The following is a 5,000-nucleotide window of genomic DNA, read 5'->3' on the forward strand; positions in this document are numbered from 1 at the left end:
CAAAACCGCTCTAAATCTTCGTATATACAATTACTTTGCACTTCTCTGACGGGTGCGATCATACCAGCACTAATGCACCGGATCCCATCAGAACTCCGAAGTTAAGCGTGCTTGGGCGAGAGTAGTACTAGGATGGGTGACCCCTGGGAAGTCCTCGTGTTGCACCCCTTTTTCGTTTCACGTTTTTTTTCTTCTTAATTTTTTTTCCTCTTTGTACAACACATTTCTTCGATGTTTAGTTCATAATTTTCACTTTATTCTTTTATTTTTCTTATTTTTATTCTTATTTTTCTATTTTTTAATTTTTTTATCAGTTTATCGCGTAATAATGCAAAACCGCTCTAAATCTTCGTATATACAATTACTTTGCACTTCTCTGACGGGTGCGATCATACCAGCACTAATGCACCGGATCCCATCAGAACTCCGAAGTTAAGCGTGCTTGGGCGAGAGTAGTACTAGGATGGGTGACCCCCTGGGAAGTCCTCGTGTTGCACCCCTTTTTCGTTTCACGTTTTTTTCTTCTTAATTTTTTTTCCTCTTTGTACAACACATTTCTTCGATGTTTAGTTCATAATTTTCCTTTATTCTTTATTTTTTCTTATTTTTATTCTTATTTTTTCTATTTTTAATTTTTTTATCAGTTTATCGCGTAATAATGCAAAACCGCTCTAAATCTTCGTATATACAATTACTTTGCACTTCTCTGACGGGTGCGATCATACCAGCACTAATGCACCGGATCCCATCAGAACTCCGAAGTTAAGCGTGCTTGGGCGAGAGTAGTACTAGGATGGGTGACCCCCTGGGAAGTCCTCGTGTTGCACCCCTTTTTTCGTTTCACGTTTTTTTTCTTCTATTTAATTTTTTTTTCAGTTTATCGCGTAATAATGCAAAAACCGCTCTAAATCTTCGTATATACAATTACTTTGCACTTCTGACGGGTGCGATCATACCAGCACTAATGCACCGGATCCCATCAGAACTCCGAAGTTAAGCGTGCTTGGGCGAGAGTAGTACTAGGATGGGTGACCCCCTGGGAAGTCCTCGTGTTGCACCCCTTTTTTCGTTTCACGTTTTTTTCTTCTTAATTTTTTTCCTCTTTGTACAACACATTTCTTCGATGTTTAGTTCATAATTTTTCACTTTATTCTTTTATTTTTCTTATTTTTATTCTTTTTCTATTTTTATATCAGTTTATCGCGTAATAATGCAAAACCGCTCTAAATCTTCGTATATACAATTACTTTGCACTTTCTGACGGGTGCGATCATACCAGCACTAATGCACCGGATCCCATCAGAACTCCGAAGTTAAGCGTGCTTGGGCGAGAGTAGTACTAGGATGGGTGACCCCCTGGGAAGTCCTCGTGTTGCACCCCTTTTTTCGTTTCACGTTTTTTTTCTTACTTAATTTTTTTTTCTTCTCCTTTGTACAACAAATTTCTTCCAGATGTTTAGGTCATAATTTTTCCCTTTCATCTTTAGTGTTTTTTTTCTATTTTTATTCTTATTTTTTCTAGTTTTAATTTTTTTATCAGTTTATCGCGTAATAATGCAGAACCGCTCTAAATCTTCGTATATAACAATTACTTTGCACTTCTCTGACGGGTGCGATCATACCAGCACTAATGCACCCGGATCCCATCAGAACTCCGAAGTTAAGCGTGCTTGGGCGAGAGTAGTACTAGGATGGGTGACCCCTGGAAGTCCTCGTGTTGACCCCTTTTTCGTTTCACGTTTTTTTTCTTCTTAATTTTTTTTCCTCTTTGTACAACACATTTCTTCGATGTTTAGTTCATAATTTTTCACTTTATTCTTTTATTTTTTCTTATTTTTATTCTTATTTTTTCTATTTTTTAATTTTTTTTATCAGTTTATCGCGTAATAATGCAAAACCGCTCTAAATCTTCGTATATACATTTACTTTGCACTTCTCTGACGGGTGCGATCATACCAGCACTAATGCCACCGGATCCCATCAGAACTCCGAAGTTAAGCGTGCTTGGGCGAGAGAGTAGTACTAGGATGGGTGACCCCCTGGGAAGTCCTCGTGTTGCACCCCTTTTTTCGTTTCACGTTTTTTTTCTTCTTAATTTTTTTCCTCTTTGTACAACACATTTCTTCGATGTTTAGTTCATAATTTTTTCCCTTTATTCTTTTATTTTTTCTTATTTTATTCTTATTTTTTCTATTTTTTAATTTTTTTATCAGTTTATCGCGTAATAATGCAAAACCGCTCTAAATCTTCGTATATACAATTACTTTGCACTTCTCTGACGGGTGCGATCATACCAGCACTAATGCACCGGATCCCATCAGAACTCCGAAGTTAAGCGTGCTTGGGCGAGAGTAGTACTAGGATGGGTGACCCCCTGGGAAGTCCTCGTGTTGCACCCCTTTTTTCGTTTCACGTTTTTTTTCTTCTTAATTTTTTTTCCTCTTTGTACAACACATTTCTTCGATGTTTAGTTCATAATTTTTCACTTTATTCTTTTATTTTTTCTTATTTTTATTCTTATTTTTTCTATTTTTTAATTTTTTTATCAGTTTATCGCGTATAATGCAAAACCGCTCTAAATCTTCGTATATACAATTACTTTGCACTTCTCTGACGGGTGCGATCATACCAGCACTAATGCACCGGATCCCATCAGAACTCCGAAGTTAAGCGTGCTTGGGCGAGAGTAGTACTAGGATGGGTGACCCCCTGGGAAGTCCTCGTGTTGCACCCCTTTTTTCGTTTCACGTTTTTTTTCTTCTTAATTTTTTTTCATCTTTGTACAACACATTTCTTCGATGTTTAGTTCATAATTTTTCACTTTATTCTTTTATTTTTTCTTATTTTTATTCTTATTTTTTCTATTTTTTAATTTTTTTTATCAGTTTATCGCGTAATAATGCAAAACCGCTCTAAATCTTCGTATATACAATTACTTTGCACTTCTCTGACGGGTGCGATCATACCAGCACTAATGCACCGGATCCCATCAGAACTCCGAAGTTAAGCGTGCTTGGGCGAGAGTAGTACTAGGATGGGTGACCCCCTGGGAAGTCCTCGTGTTGCACCCCTTTTTTCGTTTCACGTTTTTTTTCTTCTTAATTTTTTTCCTCTTTGTACAACACATTTCTTCGATGTTTAGTTCATAATTTTTCACTTTATTCTTTTATTTTTTCTTATTTTTATTCTTATTTTTTCTATTTTTTAATTTTTTTTATCAGTTTATCGCGTAATAATGCAAAACCGCTCTAAATCTTCGTATATACAATTACTTTGCACTTCTCTGACGGGTGCGATCATACCAGCACTAATGCACCGGATCCCATCAGAACTCCGAAGTTAAGCGTGCTTGGGCGAGAGTAGTACTAGGATGGGTGACCCCCTGGGAAGTCCTCGTGTTGCACCCCTTTTTTCGTTTCACGTTTTTTTTCTTCTTAATTTTTTTTCCTCTTTGTACAACACATTTCTTCGATGTTTAGTTCATAATTTTTCACTTTATTCTTTTATTTTTTCTTATTTTTATTCTTATTTTTTCTATTTTTTAATTTTTTTATCAGTTTATCGCGTAATAATGCAAAACCGCTCTAAATCTTCGTATATACAATTACTTTGCACTTCTCTGACGGGTGCGATCATACCAGCACTAATGCACCGGATCCCATCAGAACTCCGAAGTTAAGCGTGCTTGGGCGAGAGTAGTAATAGGATGGGTGACCCCCTGGGAAGTCCTCGTGTTGCACCCCTTTTTTCGTTTCACGTTTTTTTTCTTCTTAATTTTTTTTCCTCTTTGTACAACACATTTCTTCGATGTTTAGTTCATAATTTTTCCCTTTATTCTTTTATTTTTCTTATTTTTATTCTTATTTTTTCTATTTTTTAATTTTTTTATCAGTTTATCGCGTAATAATGCAAAACCGCTCTAAATCTTCGTATATACAATTACTTTGCACTTCTCTGACGGGTGCGATCATACCAGCACTAATGCACCGGATCCCATCAGAACTCCGAAGTTAAGCGTGCTTGGGCGAGAGTAGTACTAGGATGGGTGACCCCCTGGGAAGTCCTCGTGTTGCACCCCTTTTTTCGTTTCACGTTTTTTTTTTCTTCTTAATTTTTTTTCCTCTTTGTACAACACATTTCTTCGATGTTTAGTTCATAATTTTTCACTTTATTCTTTTATTTTTTCTTATTTTATTCTTATTTTTTCTATTTTTTAATTTTTTTTATCAGTTTATCGCGTAATAATGCAAAACCGCTCTAAATCTTCGTATATACAATTACTTTGCACTTCTCTGACGGGTGCGATCATACCAGCACTAATGCACCGGATCCCATCAGAACTCCGAAGTTAAGCGTGCTTGGGCGAGAGTAGTACTAGGATGGGTGACCCCCTGGGAAGTCCTCGTGTTGCACCCCTTTTTTCGTTTCACGTTTTTTTTTCTTCTTAATTTTTTTTCCTCTTTGTACAACACATTTCTTCGATGTTTAGTTCATAATTTTTCCCTTTATTCTTTTATTTTTTCTTATTTTTATTCTTATTTTTTCTATTTTTTAATTTTTTTTATCAGTTTATCGCGTAATAATGCAAAACCGCTCTAAATCTTCGTATATACAATTACTTTGCACTTCTCTGACGGGTGCGATCATACCAGCACTAATGCACGGATCCCATCAGAACTCCGAAGTTAAGCGTGCTTGGGCGAGAGTAGTACTAGGATGGGTGACCCCCTGGGAAGTCCTCGTGTTGCACCCCTTTTTTCGTTTCACGTTTTTTTTCTTCTTAATTTTTTTTCCTCTTTGTACAACACATTTCTTCGATGTTTAGTTCATAATTTTTCCCTTTATTCTTTTATTTTTTCTTATTTTTATTCTTATTTTTTCTATTTTTAATTTTTTTATCAGTTTATCGCGTAATAATGCAAAACCGCTCTAAATCTTCGTATATACAATTACTTTGCACTTCTCTGACGGGTGCGATCATACCAGCACTAATGCACCGG

At 36.2% G+C, this 5,000-nt stretch overlaps 16 non-coding genes across 16 annotated transcripts in view; all 16 read left to right on the forward strand.

Annotated features, from left to right (window-relative positions):
- The first annotated feature begins 50 nt into the window (after positions 1-50).
- On the forward strand, positions 51-168 carry LOC141703519 (5S ribosomal RNA). The gene has a single exon (XR_012567580.1). It is a non-coding gene; the product is annotated as a 5S ribosomal RNA (ribosomal RNA).
- Positions 169-381: 213 nt separating this feature from the next.
- Positions 382-500, forward strand: LOC141703503 (5S ribosomal RNA). Its single transcript, XR_012567565.1, has one exon. It is a non-coding gene; the product is annotated as a 5S ribosomal RNA (ribosomal RNA).
- A 211-nt stretch (positions 501-711) lies between these two features.
- LOC141703514 (5S ribosomal RNA) lies at positions 712-830 on the forward strand. The gene has a single exon (XR_012567576.1). It is a non-coding gene; the product is annotated as a 5S ribosomal RNA (ribosomal RNA).
- A 112-nt stretch (positions 831-942) lies between these two features.
- LOC141703526 (5S ribosomal RNA) lies at positions 943-1,061 on the forward strand. The gene has a single exon (XR_012567587.1). It is a non-coding gene; the product is annotated as a 5S ribosomal RNA (ribosomal RNA).
- Positions 1,062-1,262: 201 nt separating this feature from the next.
- LOC141703528 (5S ribosomal RNA) lies at positions 1,263-1,381 on the forward strand. The gene has a single exon (XR_012567589.1). It is a non-coding gene; the product is annotated as a 5S ribosomal RNA (ribosomal RNA).
- Positions 1,382-1,608: 227 nt separating this feature from the next.
- Positions 1,609-1,726, forward strand: LOC141703527 (5S ribosomal RNA). The gene has a single exon (XR_012567588.1). It is a non-coding gene; the product is annotated as a 5S ribosomal RNA (ribosomal RNA).
- A 216-nt stretch (positions 1,727-1,942) lies between these two features.
- LOC141703523 (5S ribosomal RNA) lies at positions 1,943-2,064 on the forward strand. The gene has a single exon (XR_012567584.1). It is a non-coding gene; the product is annotated as a 5S ribosomal RNA (ribosomal RNA).
- Positions 2,065-2,280: 216 nt separating this feature from the next.
- LOC141703529 (5S ribosomal RNA) lies at positions 2,281-2,399 on the forward strand. The gene has a single exon (XR_012567590.1). It is a non-coding gene; the product is annotated as a 5S ribosomal RNA (ribosomal RNA).
- A 216-nt stretch (positions 2,400-2,615) lies between these two features.
- On the forward strand, positions 2,616-2,734 carry LOC141703504 (5S ribosomal RNA). Its single transcript, XR_012567566.1, has one exon. It is a non-coding gene; the product is annotated as a 5S ribosomal RNA (ribosomal RNA).
- A 218-nt stretch (positions 2,735-2,952) lies between these two features.
- LOC141703505 (5S ribosomal RNA) lies at positions 2,953-3,071 on the forward strand. Its single transcript, XR_012567567.1, has one exon. It is a non-coding gene; the product is annotated as a 5S ribosomal RNA (ribosomal RNA).
- Positions 3,072-3,288: 217 nt separating this feature from the next.
- Positions 3,289-3,407, forward strand: LOC141703506 (5S ribosomal RNA). Its single transcript, XR_012567568.1, has one exon. It is a non-coding gene; the product is annotated as a 5S ribosomal RNA (ribosomal RNA).
- Positions 3,408-3,624: 217 nt separating this feature from the next.
- On the forward strand, positions 3,625-3,743 carry LOC141703518 (5S ribosomal RNA). The gene has a single exon (XR_012567579.1). It is a non-coding gene; the product is annotated as a 5S ribosomal RNA (ribosomal RNA).
- A 216-nt stretch (positions 3,744-3,959) lies between these two features.
- LOC141703507 (5S ribosomal RNA) lies at positions 3,960-4,078 on the forward strand. Its single transcript, XR_012567569.1, has one exon. It is a non-coding gene; the product is annotated as a 5S ribosomal RNA (ribosomal RNA).
- Positions 4,079-4,297: 219 nt separating this feature from the next.
- On the forward strand, positions 4,298-4,416 carry LOC141703508 (5S ribosomal RNA). The gene has a single exon (XR_012567570.1). It is a non-coding gene; the product is annotated as a 5S ribosomal RNA (ribosomal RNA).
- Positions 4,417-4,635: 219 nt separating this feature from the next.
- LOC141703521 (5S ribosomal RNA) lies at positions 4,636-4,753 on the forward strand. Its single transcript, XR_012567582.1, has one exon. It is a non-coding gene; the product is annotated as a 5S ribosomal RNA (ribosomal RNA).
- A 216-nt stretch (positions 4,754-4,969) lies between these two features.
- LOC141703509 (5S ribosomal RNA) overlaps positions 4,970-5,000 on the forward strand; it is a 119-nt gene continuing 88 nt past the window's right edge. Inside the window, exon 1 of the ribosomal RNA XR_012567571.1 lies at positions 4,970-5,000. This exon is cut by the window's right edge and continues 88 nt beyond it. This is a non-coding gene — a ribosomal RNA (5S ribosomal RNA).

The sequence above is a fragment of the Apium graveolens genome, unplaced genomic scaffold (genome assembly GCF_009905375.1).
Source record: "Apium graveolens cultivar Ventura unplaced genomic scaffold, ASM990537v1 ctg6705, whole genome shotgun sequence".
In the NCBI taxonomy this organism is placed as follows: Eukaryota; Viridiplantae; Streptophyta; class Magnoliopsida; order Apiales; family Apiaceae; genus Apium; species Apium graveolens.